A 14,402-nucleotide genomic window follows, 5' to 3' on the forward strand; every position below is an offset into this window, starting at 1 on the left:
TGACGATGGCTACTTACTCCAAAAGGGTAGATTATGTGTGCCAAAGGACTCAGACACTAGGCGCAAAATATTATTTGAGTGTCACGATAGTCCAAGTGCTGGTCATCCAGGTATTCGTAAGTCTGCCAACAGTGCCAAGTTAATAAGGCAGAGCGCCTCAAGGTAGGTGGCCTTTTACATCCTTTAGAGATTCCACAAGGGTAGTGGGAGAGTATCTCTATAAATTTTGTAGGAGGACTACCTAATACAAATCGTGGCCATGATACCATATGGGTAATTGTAGACCGTCTAACAAAGATGTGTCGATTCATTCCCACTAAGACTACGGTTAAGACACCGGGATTAGCACAGCTATTTATAGAGCATATATATAGACTCTATGGTCTTCCAACTAGTATCATCAGTGACAGAGACCGAAAGTTTGATAATCACTTTTGGAGAGATGTGTTTCAAAAGTTGGAAACTACACTTAATCTTAGTACGATTGATCATCCAAAAATAGATGGCAAACCGAAAGTGCTAGAGGATATGCTACGAGTGTTCGTTAGCAAGAAGCAAACCAATTGGGAAGACTACTTACCTATATTGGAATTTGCTTATAATAGTTCAAAGCATGTGACTACAGGGTCTAGTCCATTTATGTTTTTATACCATTACGGTGGGGTTGGCTACAAAGAAGATACAACAAGTGAAGGATTTTCTCCAAGACCATTTTGATATGATTCGAGTTGCTCGACAGAATGTTAAGCAAGCTCAAGATCGATATGAGAAGTACGCAAATGAGCAGTGCCGTCTTGCTACTTTCCAAAGGTTTTTCTCAAGGTTCCGGAGATTCAAAAAGTCTGAAGATGGGAAAAGTTGCTAAACTTTCACCACGTTATGTTGGACCGTTTACTGTTCTTAAACGTATAGGTCAAGTGGCGTATAAGTTAGCTCTCCTCAAGAACTCACAAGTTCATCTTGTTTTTCATGTTATCTGTTTACAAAAACAGCTAGGACAGAATGATAATGTCATTGACACAGGGGTGTTAGTTGACATTATAGAGCCGCCAAGCATCCCTCATGAACTCGAAAAGGTTTTGGATTCTCATGATCTTCGCACCAGACATCATGTCATACGACAGGTGTTGGTAAAATGGCTAGATAGTCATAAAGAGGGCTCTACATGGGAGAATGTCTCCGCACTTAAGAAACTTTTTCCTACATTTGTTTTTGAGGATGAAAATGATTCTCCAAGGGGGGGTAATGTAAGGACACTAGTCCTGCGGGCAAGGCCACCGGCACGGTCGGATAGTGTGTATGCTAGGGGGAGGCTATAAAATAGCATGGTTAGGTGGAGACTAGCACATGGCATTACTCTCCTCCTTTCACCTTGGGTCATAAGTCTCCAAGTACTAGCAAAAGTGTGGTAAGAATTTGGCAAAGCATCAAGAACAATCTGCACAAGGAAACTATTAGAAATGACTTTGCCCATAGAAATAAGTTTCTCATTGATATCCTTGATACCAAGAAGGAAAATTTCCCTCTCATCTTCCTCATGCATAATCTTAGAATCCAGCTCTTTATGCAACAATGCATAATCTTAGAATCCAGCTCTTTATGCAACAATGCAATTTTAGCCTCATTGCAACTTGCATAAAGACCGGCCAAAATATCCCAAGCCTGTTTTGTAGATTTTGCTGAACGAATATGAGGAGTAATAGTGGGCTTCACAGAGAACACAATCAAAGCATGAGCGTGTGCATCTTTTACATCCCAACGATCTTTCTCACTTGTAGGCAAAATAGTGTTAAGTATGGAGCCTGATTTACCCTTGTAATTTTATGTGGTAAAAGCGCACATTTGTAAGGCCCCCACTATGAGGAGAAGCCATCGTGCGTGAAGGAAAATCACTCGCCAAAAATCAAAAATTTCACGGCCAAAAATCAGGGGCAACTTTAGGGGCCTCGGAGGCGGAAGCCCCCGAGACTTTTTTTTCCCTCGCCGGAATATTCCTTTTCGCCGAAATATTATGGCAGGACGGCGGCCGGAAAGTGGTTGAAAAACAACCGTCAGTTGGCCGGTGGTCGGAAGTCAATGGCCGATGGCCGGTGGCCAGTGGCCGAATTCAAAAGTGGACTTGTCTTCTCAAGGGCGGCCACACATGGGCGGATTGGAGGGTCCGATTTGGACTTATCTACACAAGGGCGGCTACACATGGCTGCCTCTCATGAGAGAGGGCAGCCCTTTTGGCCTATAAAAGGAGGCCATTTCTACACACATTTCAGAGTGTGAAGTTGATGCAACAAGGTGAGTGTGAGGTGGTGAGAGTGAATAAAGGTGGGAGCTCCATTAAGGGTATAATCCCTTTGTAAACTACTTCTTGTTTTGAAGTACTAAAGCCATTGTGGTTGCTTTCCCATGGACGTAGCCCACATTGGGTGAACCACGTATATCGTGTGTACTCTCTCTCTCTCTCTCTCTCTCTCTCTCTCTACTCTATAATCTCTTGTGTGTGAAATCTATCTCTCTTCATTAAGTAATCTACTCAAATATCTATTTAGCTACGTCTTATTTCCTATCAAATAGCTCTCATAGCAGCATCCCTACCACCAAAATTTGCAACATCCTCAGAACCAGGATGTACATCAATGCCCTGCACAATATTCCAAATGCCCTTTGACACAAGGACATGTTGCATCATATAAGCCCACATAGGGTAATTGTCCCCATCCAATCTATCCTCAACATCAAACATCTTGAACACATATGTGTTGTTGTCAGCCATGGCAAATGCTGCACCTGATGAGAAAATTGCCCGAAAAGAGGAGAGACAAAGCAGGAACTACGCGTGCTATATATCACAAACCGTAGAATACTGTAAGGGACCTGTTATGCAAAAAATGACACTGACAAAAATTCTACACAAAATGACAAAATAGCTTGCACAATACTGCCTATAGTGGAAACGTAGGCTGAAATGAGCCCGAATAAAAAATCTGAGCCCAAAGTATTTGTCGACCTACTGAAGCTCACCGCAGCTTATAGAAATCGGAGAAAGTGAGCATGTGTGTTTTGGAGCTGCTAGTGACTAAGCCCGGGAGGATGCAACCTGCTTTGATACCAATTGTTAAAATTCGGGTTGCACGAAAATACACACAGCTTGGAGAAGACGAAGGAAGCTCAAGGCACACAACAGAGAGTGTGTTACTTAGTGTGCAATAGAAAAATAATATAGCCCTAGGTTGATGGGCGTATATACAATACAAGGGAAGAAAAACCTCCTAGTGAGGAAAAAAATGCCTCGGCGGTCCTAAGTGTGTTCACACATATCACTACCACATGTATATGGTAACAACTATAAAGGAAAGTAGATCCACTCTAGAGAGCTAAATGGGGAAGAAGTAGTAGGGAACCTATTAAGGAGAGAGAATCCATGCAATAGTGAAGATCTAGGAGTAGGATATGCTGTTGATTTTCAACTTTAGAGAGAGGTGTGTAATGAGGTTCATAGAGAAATGGAGAGCTTCAATAGGAGGTAAGCTTGAGGAGGGAAAGGAGGTTCAAACATCTGTTGCAAGAGCTTTTTGGGAGGGAAACGTGACATTGAGGAAAGAGATGCAATTTGCAAGGTGGACTGAAGAGAAGTGATAGATGGTACAATAGAGCAGGAGCCCAACACGTTTTTGGAGGGACCCCCTTTTAGGAGAGAGGAAGGGAGAAACTAGCAGCCACTAGAGAGAGAAAGGATTGGTTTTTACCCCCAAATTTTTAGTGAAAAGTTTAGGTTTTATATTTTATAAGATATTTTCTCTTTGTATATTAAAAAGAGTGTCTATGCTTATGAGTTTGACCACTCACTTTTAGGCCCTGCGGTACCATCATTTCAATCCACATGGCATCCACCCATTTGCTCATTCCATAATCTCATTTTTAATCCCATGGCAAATAAAGAGGGCCTCTTAGACCCCATTTCCTTCCTAATGAGCTTGGAGGATCTACTAAATGTGTATATGGTGTCATATTAGTTGATTAGAAGAGCAACACCACCTCATCTGCTCATATCTTTGTATCCTTGTGCAGTACCCTCTTTTCAATGGCACCTTGCCTTTGCAACAAGTTTCGCACCCATAGTACAAATCCCTCATTTTCAGGCTCCTTATACTTGTTTCTTGGCCTCTTTGCCATAGATGCACCTCACATTTTTGGATGGCAATGAATGCACCACAATGAGAACAATACAATAGTAGATACGATCGAACACGCTTGACTAGTCTCTCCTTGTTTTGGTAGTTGCAAAGGGAATGATTGGAACAGACAAGATATAAGCACTAGTGTATCCATCCCAATTTCAAGCGCATGATGTGTCATCTTTGCTGAGGTTATGAACATGGGGTCCTAAATTTACCTAAAGTTGGACATGCTACTTGCTTACTCGAGGTCATCTCAAGTGAGTCGCCAAACCAGCTTCATAGGAGTAGCCTTCAGTGGCAGCTTTAATACAACAATGTTAAACAGGGGGTGTGTGTGCTATGGGAATCTATTTGCCTTGTACAATGTGGATATTTTTTATGGGAATTTCTTAATGGCTAGTTGTGGCCTTGCAACCTTCTATATGGTTAGATGGAGAGAAAAAAATCACACAAGATCTTCTTATGCTCTACACAAGAGAGACGGTGTGCGCGTATGTCGCACGTGTCAATGCAAGGAACTTGCCGATACATCGCGTGCGAGCCACAAATGGCTCCAAGCACACAACAAGCCTAAACTAGCAAGCTCAAAGATGGCGTTGGTGTGTCACTCACCGCTCTACGCTTCCTGTCGTGGAGGTTTCCTCGCCGCGAAGAAGAGGGAGACGTCGCTACGCCGTGCTCAACCGCCTCGCCGCCGCAATGCTCGATCGCACTCTCTCTCTCTCTCTCTCTCTCTCTCTCTCTCTCTCTCTCTCTCTCTCTCTCTCTCTCTCTCTCTCACGCATACACACACACACACAATGAGATGAAGAAGAAGAAGATGGAGATGGAGCAAGAGCACTCTTCAATTGCACAAATGAGAGAATGAGTGAATTTTAGGTTTAGTTGACTTTTATATGAGCTCGCCCCATTCACACTTGGACGCCCATGCTTAGCCAACTAATCCCTTGAATGTTCCAGTTAGAGTGCGCCTCTCATCGGCGATCACTCTTACCCTTTTCCTATTGGACCGACAAGCCCGGTACCTGACTCTACCAAGTAAATAATACAACGTCCGTCGTAGGTGATAGGGTGTCCGTGAGCCGTGAGGGTTAACATGCCCCCCTTCTTGATGTAGATTCCGTCCTCGGAAGCTATTGAGTTACATCGCGTTCGTCAAGGTGGAAGAGCATTTGAGATGAATGTCCTTAGCCTTCTTCAGTCACTGCAAAATCAAACAACATTGGCACAGTAATTGCATTCTCATATTGAATTAAAAAGCATATGCAGTTGTAGGTAGACAATTTGATTGGTAACATAATTTTAAACCATTTGTCATCAATAAACATTAAATTGCAATATAATCAAATGCATAAACAGATGTAAAGGTAAAAAATTAAACAAGTCTAGGGTCGCTAATTTAACGGTCGAAAGGCACTAAAGATCGACTATTAATACCATGGATAAGCTTCTTAATTTTCTCTGGTCAATTAAGTTGTTTAATCGCGAGAGCCAAGTATTTCATGTTCGAGGGCTGACTAGAGGCTATACCTAGAAGACCTTGTAGTTAAGCTACGATAAAAGGAATTGCTCATGAAATCATCGCTTGACTTATTTCCTTTTCTTTGACCCCCCAAAGTCTTTTCACAGTGATTCAATTTTGATGCGTGTGCTTATTTTGTATGCCTTGGGTTTTTTGTTTTTCAAGGAAAAGCGCACACACTAGGAACCTCTAGGGCTCTAGTACCATAGGCGATACATGTGAGTGAAGTACCCCATCAAGCTGAGATTTCTCTTCCAGCTTAAGGTTTTACATTGTGGCACTTTGATTTTTTGTTTGTTCATTTTTAATATTTTAATTTTGTAACTTTGGGGGGCCATATAACATTGTTACCCTCCCCAGGCTCATCACACTAGTAAACTCCCTTTATAATACTTAAGCTAAAGGTCAATAGGGACTAAGCCCACTAGAAATCCCTAGTACATTTCACACAATGCTGCCTAAATCGGATTAAGAACCTAAGCAACCATTGATTATTAGGAAGTCATTCCCCATGGTATTAAGAGAAGATCTCTAACGCCTAGCTTGGTCAAACTAGCTTAGTCGGACTACTTGATTTCTAAGCCTAGACAAGTGATTATGACAAAAATACATTGAATTTAATGTTTGATACTAAACAAATGCGTTGAATATTATGCTACCAATCACAATCAAAGTAGACAAACATGGATGCAAAAAGATAAGGGACAATGATAATGGACAAGAAACACCTGTTTGTGTTGATGGTCGCGCTTGATTTGAAGTGTGAACAAGAGAAAGATCCCATGAAGGTCCAAATCCTAACCACAGCAACACGTTCCTGTACACACTAGGAAACACAAAGAATACCTCTAGGAGGCACATCAGTGGGAAAAGGGAACTTTGCTAATCACTCAACTCTAAAACAGAAACACTCCTATTGTACTAACCTACCTACCCTCCATCACTCGAATGATGAGGATCAAAGGTGTTTGATGACATAGGTTTCTGTTTCAGTGTATCGGATGCGAATGTGTAGGTCTGGGTCAATGTTTTGACTTTTATTGTGCACATTCGTTTGCTAATTGCTCTTGCTCTTTACTTTTTTTCTTTTTTGTGAGTATAAGGCTTTATATATACATTCCCTAAGATTGAAGATTAAGAATTCAGGGAGAAAAGTTGAGAGGGGAGTGAGTGAATGATGACTGTCGGCAAACACTCCCCCCTTCCTTGGGTAGATCATACCGTTTGAAATGATGTCGTCACCCTTTGAAACCAGTTGTTCCAAGTTGTTATGGGTGAAGGCTTTAACCAATAGTTTTCGATCGCCCTATGCATTTCATCTAGTTGCAACAGTGGTAAGGTACTCTCCCATGATTTTATTTGCAACATTGTTGTAGGTGGTGAACTTACAACTGGAGGGGCAAACTCTTTCTTGCTTGTATGGATATTTACAATGGTAGGTGGAGGTTGTGCCGAAGCTTCTATTTCCGTATAGGAACTACATGAAGAGCAAGAAGCTTCATTTGATTTCCCTGTTCTTGAGCTAGGTGGAACAAGCTTCATTTGATTTCCCTGTTCTTGAGCTAGGTGGAACAAATCGTTCTTTCTTTGGTACCCAAACTAACTCTAGAGCGAGTGTGTAACATTCCATGATTTTTTCCTTTCCGCGATCTTCAATTCGTTTTGGAGCCACAGGATTGAGTTCACATGGGTCCGGTGACAAGTAAGAACACAAACTATGTTTTGGAACCCAGATTTGATCATTTCCTTGATAGTAGCCTTGGGCTTCCAATAGTTTTTTAGGAATCCAACGCACATTTCCTTGCTTTTCTTAGAGCGAATGGGATGTTTCTTACAAGGCTTCTGTTTTTTAGCATCAACCATGGTCAGTAAAGAAGATTTAGGGACCCACTTGTATGTTTTCTTCGTTATATGAGGACGAGTCTTGTCAGAAGCTAAATACATTGCTTCTAGCATATTTAAAGGTACCAGTGGTGGCATTTTATCCCCCTCATGTGTTACCCAGGTCGTCCCCCTATTTCCCCAAGTGTCTATGGTTGCTGCTAGGTGGACCCAATCCACATTGTCCGACTCAATCATCCCAGGTAGTACATCCATATAAGGAGAATCTTCCCCAACATCTGTGTCCGCTTTACACGTGTAACAATACTGCAATGGGGCCGAGTGAGCAGTGGGGTCAGATCTATGATCAATTATAAACCTGTTTCCTAGAGGATGTACTTAACCAGTCACAAGATCCACTCGAATGACAGAATCTTGAAACTGCAAGTAGACATGGTTTTTAGACCAGTCATGCACCATTTTTGCTTCCCACATGAAAGGACTCCTAAGATCATCTCCGATGCCATAGTGTGTTTGGAGAAATCTATAACAATGAAGGTAATCCTTAAAGACCTTGATTTTGAGGTCTTCTAGCATCCCAATAGGTTTAACAATAGACCCATTGGCCATCTTCACTACTATGGTTGTGGTCGCAAGGTGAGGTCTTCCCATAGTTTCCCAGTAATTTTTAGTCACAATGCTAACCCCAGCGCCACCATCAAGGATTCCCTTCACAGTTAATCCCTTAGTAGTGATTGGTATGGTTGCATTGGATTCATCACCCTCAAAGTATTGTCCCAACTTGTTAACAGGTATTTCTATAATAAGGTTCTCATAGGTTGGGTTGTGGATCTAAGTGTTCCTCCTCTATTGGCATCTCCCCAGCTCCATCAATTTGTGCAAATTGTGGCAGCCCAAACTTTAGTTCTCCATTGAGGAAGGCTCGAAGAGCTGAGATTAGCTCAGGGTCTTTATATAGTTTGGACATGATGGTGGTTCTAACTTCTGAAGACATGAAATCCATCAATTTGGCAATGTTTAACGGCACCTTTTGGACTTCAGTCCCTTGAGGTGGGGAAGATGGGATCTCCATTTCTTCGATAGGATCAAGCAGTCCCTCTGTAAACATTCTTTCCATCAAGAAGTGAGTACGCCCACTTTCCCATGACTTTAAGTCACATTCTTCTTGGATGACACTAGGTATGACTAAGGGTCTATGGTCTTGGTGAGGTTGTTGTTGCGTAGGGAACACAGTGTCTGTAATTTGGATCTTCCTAGGTGCTGGTTCTAGATCCCTCTGGGTATCTTCTATCAAACTCTTTAATTGCTTGACTCGCTCAATCTCCTCTGTAGGGTTTGGATAAGTTCATATCTTCTTCTTAGATCTTGGCCATTGTGGCTCATGAAGATCTTCCTTGTTGGTTTCTATCTTAGTGGACGTTTTGGTCTCCATGGTTTCACGTGAATCAGAATCTTCTTCAGCGTCGTTCATATATACGGGGTCGTCACCGGTCCCTATTTTGGTCTTTGAACTGGGGTATGACTTTGTTGCTTTTTGCGATCTCTTCCTTCGTGTTTTCTTCTTTTTCTGAGATTGGGCAATTGATGCCGTGTCTCTTTCCTCAAGAATATAATTTTGTTTTTGGAGCATCGATCGTGTGAGTACGTTTATTGGTACCACAGGTGTACTTTGTGATGGCTCCTCGGTAACTTCAATCAAATTTAATGGCATGATCTTCGGTGAATTTGGATTATTTGGACATTGGGCAATCAAATGATCTATGCCACATCGATTACACATGAGTATCGGCATTGTAGACGTGCTCGCTTGATTGGTTTGCATTAGTGTGGCATTCTTTTGTAGCCTAATAGGACACTCGGCTACACGATGTGGGCCTCCACACTCATAGCATTGAAGAGGTGGTCTCTTATCAGTGTAATTGATATTTTGGCCTCTTGCCGCAAGAGCAACTACTTGATAGACAGGTTTGACTTGTCCCCAATAGTCCTCCATGTAGTATTGTGGACTTTCTTCAAGCACATCCATCCCATAGGCAATATTAGGATCTATATCTTCCTCACAACCTTCCAAACAAGAAATAGATGACTCACAACCCACTTGATTCACAGAAGTGATTCTCGGATGTGGTGGTTGCGATCCTAGCACTGGAGGTGGTAAAGGTGTTGTTTGAACAACATTTTGGGCCCTAGGGACCATGTGTTGTGATGTTTGTTCAAGAGGTGGGGCCGGCATCATTGCAGGCACTCGAGGTGTGTCTGTCCATGCTAAGGTTGGTCTATTTGCCATCGCGCGCTTAAATACTATGCAATCCTTAGCTTGATGACCATACCTTCCACATGCATTGCAATTCCCATTGAATTTTACTCTAAAAGTAGGGCATTCACTGGTACTATGCGGTCCATAGCATACTGAGCACCATTGTTGCTCCCTTCTTGGATACATATGATTGTTCTGCAGAGCACGATTGTCTCTAAGAATCTCTTGAATAGCCTTGGTGAGATCTGCTAAAGTCATCTCAGATATCTTTGGCTCCTTAGCAATAGGCTTTAGGGTCATTGGCTGATGCCCCGATGCTTGTGAGCTAATAGGTTTAGACTCAACATATACTCTTTCTCCTTAAATCATTAAATTATCCTCCAATTGGATCGCATTGGTGGTGACTGCTTCCCAAGTGGTGATACCTCTAATGACTAAGCCATTGTATCTATCCTCATGTCGTAATCCCCTAATGAATCTATCAAGCAGTTGGTTATTGTTGAAGCGCTCATTTGGATTACATCAAGAATTCAAATGCTTCAAGTGACTAATAAAGTCTCTCACCGACTCTCCTTCCTCTCGTTGGGCTTTCTGGAGCTGAGAGGCTACACCCCAAAGTACTCCCTCTCGTATGTATTCTTTTAAGAACAGTCTCCTAAGAGTAGGGTAAATCATTTTTTTCTTCCACCCTTAGGGTTCTATACCAATCCCCAGCCTTTCCACATAAGGTTACGCTTAAAGCATTGCTCTTATGTAGGTCATTGTGTTCTCCTAGAGAATCGCATATTTGTTCAAACACTTCGATATGCTTTCTCACATCCCCGTCTCCACTAAATTTTTGTGTGAGCTTGGCTATTTGTACTGCCTTACTTCTAGGCTCTCTATCAGGCGCATTACACATATTCTCAGCAATAGATCGACCGATAGCTTGAGCAAATGTTGCCAAGTCACCTAAGTGAGCAGGCACCATGGGTGGAGGTGCTCCAGTGACTACATGTGGAGTAGGTATTGGCATCGGGCTTAAAGCATAGGAAGCCCTTGGGTTCCACGTTGAGTACGATGTTGTGCCATGTGGTGGTCCATAGTTCATATGTGTGGCCCTAGGCATAGCAGACGTCGGATGTGACATGCTAATGCTAGCCGGTATAGTCCCATGGAAATAAGAACTTGGGTGTTGTGGTTGTGGAGCATAGGTAGTTGAAACAATGCGAGGGGTAGGGACTCCATGAGTACAAGGACCCATGGGTGTATACGATTGGTACACACTTGTAGGTACTGTTGTTGCAGGCATTGAGCTATCATGTAGCGGTGATTTACTAACAAATGAGGTCCATGGCGTGTTTCTCGGCATGCCCATCATTGGGGTAGGCATGGTATCCGTGGTGTCATCAAGGGAAAGATGAGCTAGACTTGGAAAGGTGAAGCTATCACTTGTGGGCTCAGATTGCACTGAGACCCTTGGAGAAACAACATATGAAGGATCCATCGGACTTACCGAGAGAGTCTCCATTTGCGATAAGGTCGGTTGTTTAGCCTTTCCTGTATCCAAGAATCTCATGAGACCCGTTGAAGGCATGTTGATCCCCTTGTTATGCCTCTCTAACTCAATGACCCTATGGATGACCTCACAAACTCTTTGTTGTTGATCCTCCACACTAGTAGCACCCATTGTGGATTGCAGGACATCTAACCAACCCACGTGATAGGTGTGACCTGTGTATAGATCGGTGAGAGTTTCTGTTTGTAGTTCGTACTCCCATTTCTCATTTAAGAACACTCCATCTAGGATTGAGGTGCTAGGGGTGTCCTTTGAGCTAGATGCAATGTTGCTTTCTAGGGGTTGGCCCTTAGCGGTTGCTAAGTCAGGAGCACTCGATTGCTCTCTTAGCAAGGATATTGACATAGGCCCTTTTGATTTTAACTCTCTTCGTTGCTCCGCCTTGCGTAAGCTCTCAATTTTCTTTTTCCTCGCTGCAAGGATATATCGCTCAACCTCTTGCACTTCGACAAGGCTTTTACCATCGGGTAATATGACCTCGGAGGGGAATAACTCTGAAGAGTCAGGAGGTGCAGTGAATGAAGTATTCACGTGCACATTCTCTAAGGATATAGGGTCTACGTTGGTCACGAATGGAGAATTTACTTCCCCACCCCCCTCATTTACATCATTAGCTCCATGTTCGGAGCGAGTGGCTTTACTAAAGGTTTCCTTCAAGCGGCTAAGCACGCTCGGCTCAGACCGTGGACCCATGGCATGCATGTCTTGGCTTGAGCTATCAAGATTAGGCATTGGGAAACCCTCCATGATGTCGTAGTTAGAGGAAGAGTCACTAGCCGCTATGTTCGGGTCTTGGTTTGTACTACCTTGGGTCCCCTCGAGGGCCCGAAACCTAAAGTAGGTGGATATTGAGAACTCGCGTAAGTCAAAATTCTCTCTAGTTGCTCCGTCTCTAGCACACGACCAGAGCGCAGATGCATGTGCCTTTGACAACCTGCAAGCATCGGCGAATAACCTCGAAGGTTAACCGCTTACCTTTTTTAGGCGTCCGTTTTCACTCGTGTTTTTTACGTTTTTAGTATTTTTGAATGACCGGTTTTTTTATTAAAGTGTGTGATAGCTCAAAATAAGTGTATCACTTAGAGGGTCGTTGTGTGCTTTACAGGACAATTTTCGGGCATCTGAAGTTCCGTTGGTCCTCAAAAAATCGATTTTTAGCTACGTGTGAAGCTAAAATTCATAATTTTAAAAGGGAGTGAGGCCTAGGCCTGAGCGTGAGCTTGGGCTTGGGTTTGGGCTTGGGTCTGGGAGATATTCCCGATCCCGATCCTACCTTTAAAATTTTTATTAATTTTTTTAATTATTTAAAAAAAAGGATAAGGTCGCCGCGGCATGCGCGAGAGCACACACACACACTCTATCTACCTACTTCTAATTAATACACCTATTGTTACACACTAACACACTCTATTATCTCTCACAGATCTACTTCCTACTTACTGTACACAGAAAACTAACAACCTTAATACACAAAGAATAAACACAGTACCTTTGAAAACTCCATTAACAAAGAAAACTAACAGCCTTAATACACAGAGAATAAACACAGTACCTTTGAAAACTCCATTATTAAAAAAAATACACAGTATAACACAAAATCCTTCTTCTCAACACACACACACTCCTTCCCTACCCTTCCTACAATTGAAATTGCACCACGAAAGAAGCACAGAGTGCCATTCAAGCTTAGTGTATGGCATTCCCCGGAAACGGCGCCAAAAATGTGCACGTATGTCACACGTGTCAATGCAAGGAACTTACCGATACACCGTGTGCGAGCCACAAATGGCTCCAAGCACACAACAAGCCTAAACTAGTAAGCTCAAAGATGATGATGGTGCGTCACTCACCGCTCTACGCTTGCTTCGTGGAGGATTTCTCACCGCGAAGAAGAGGGAGACGCCGCTACGCCGCGCTCAACCGCCTCGCCGCCATCGTGCCACCGCAATGCTCGATCGTACGCTCTCTCTCTCTCTCTCTCTCTCTCTCTCTCTCTCACGCATACACACACACAAGGAGATGAAGAAGAAGAAGATGGAGATGGAGCAAGAGCACTCTTCAATTGCACAAAAGAGAGAATGAGTGAATTTTAGGTTTAGTTGACTTTTATATGAGCTCGCCCCATTCACACTTGGGTGCCCATGCTTAGCCAACTAATCCCTTGAATGTTACAGTTAGAGTGCGCCTCTCATCGACGATCACTCTTACCCTTTTCCTATTGGACCGACAAGCCAGGTACCTGACTCTACCAAGTAAATAATACAACGTCCGTCGTCGCAGGTGATAGGGTGTTCGTGAGCCGTGAGGGTTAACAGACGGTTTTCATGTGGATGTGATTTACCAAGTTCTTCTACCTGCCGTTGTGGTCAAATTTTGTTATTGTTGCTCATGACTTCTTTTCTTTCTGTATGCTTGGACATTTTCAATAGAAGGCTACAAACTATTAGCAAGGTTGGTTACGAGTGTTTTTTAATTGTGCATGGGAAGGGGTCCTTTGAACAAAGACTAAGGCATTAAGTCAAGCCACATCTCAACTAGAGCTTGAGTCTGATGTAGTTGGAGCAACTAACAAGCAGGATATTGATTGCACCCAATAAGAGTCCACATATTACCACTTTGATTTCAATGTAGGCATGAGATACTTTGAGGGAGGGACTTAATAACTTTTTGCTATAAGAAATTTTTACCAAGCATGCACTTTTATTATCAATATACTCCCAAATGGCAAGATAATTATTTTCAAGGGTCATCAAAGATGGTTTAAGAGTTTAGAGTTCAGTTAGTGGAGAGTGCCGCTAATTCTTTCAATAAAGAATGAGAAAGGTTGTAATCTAGCTTACTAGGTCCTTTTGATTTTGCTAATTGTGTACATAATGTTCATGTATATACTAGTCTATACTATATATAATGGGGGGAGGGATTCTGGCCTCCCCCTTAGACACGTGTCAGCTTTTCCATAGTCCGATGCCTTCGAGCGGTGTTCCCTGAGCAGAGAGAGAGAGAGAGAGAGTTTCTTATATACATAGGGTAAAATAGCACATGTGACTTCCG

The sequence above is a fragment of the Adiantum capillus-veneris genome, chromosome 13 (genome assembly GCF_014529385.1).
Source record: "Adiantum capillus-veneris isolate H3 chromosome 13, ASM1452938v2, whole genome shotgun sequence".
Lineage (NCBI taxonomy): Eukaryota > Viridiplantae > Streptophyta > Polypodiopsida > Polypodiales > Pteridaceae > Adiantum > Adiantum capillus-veneris.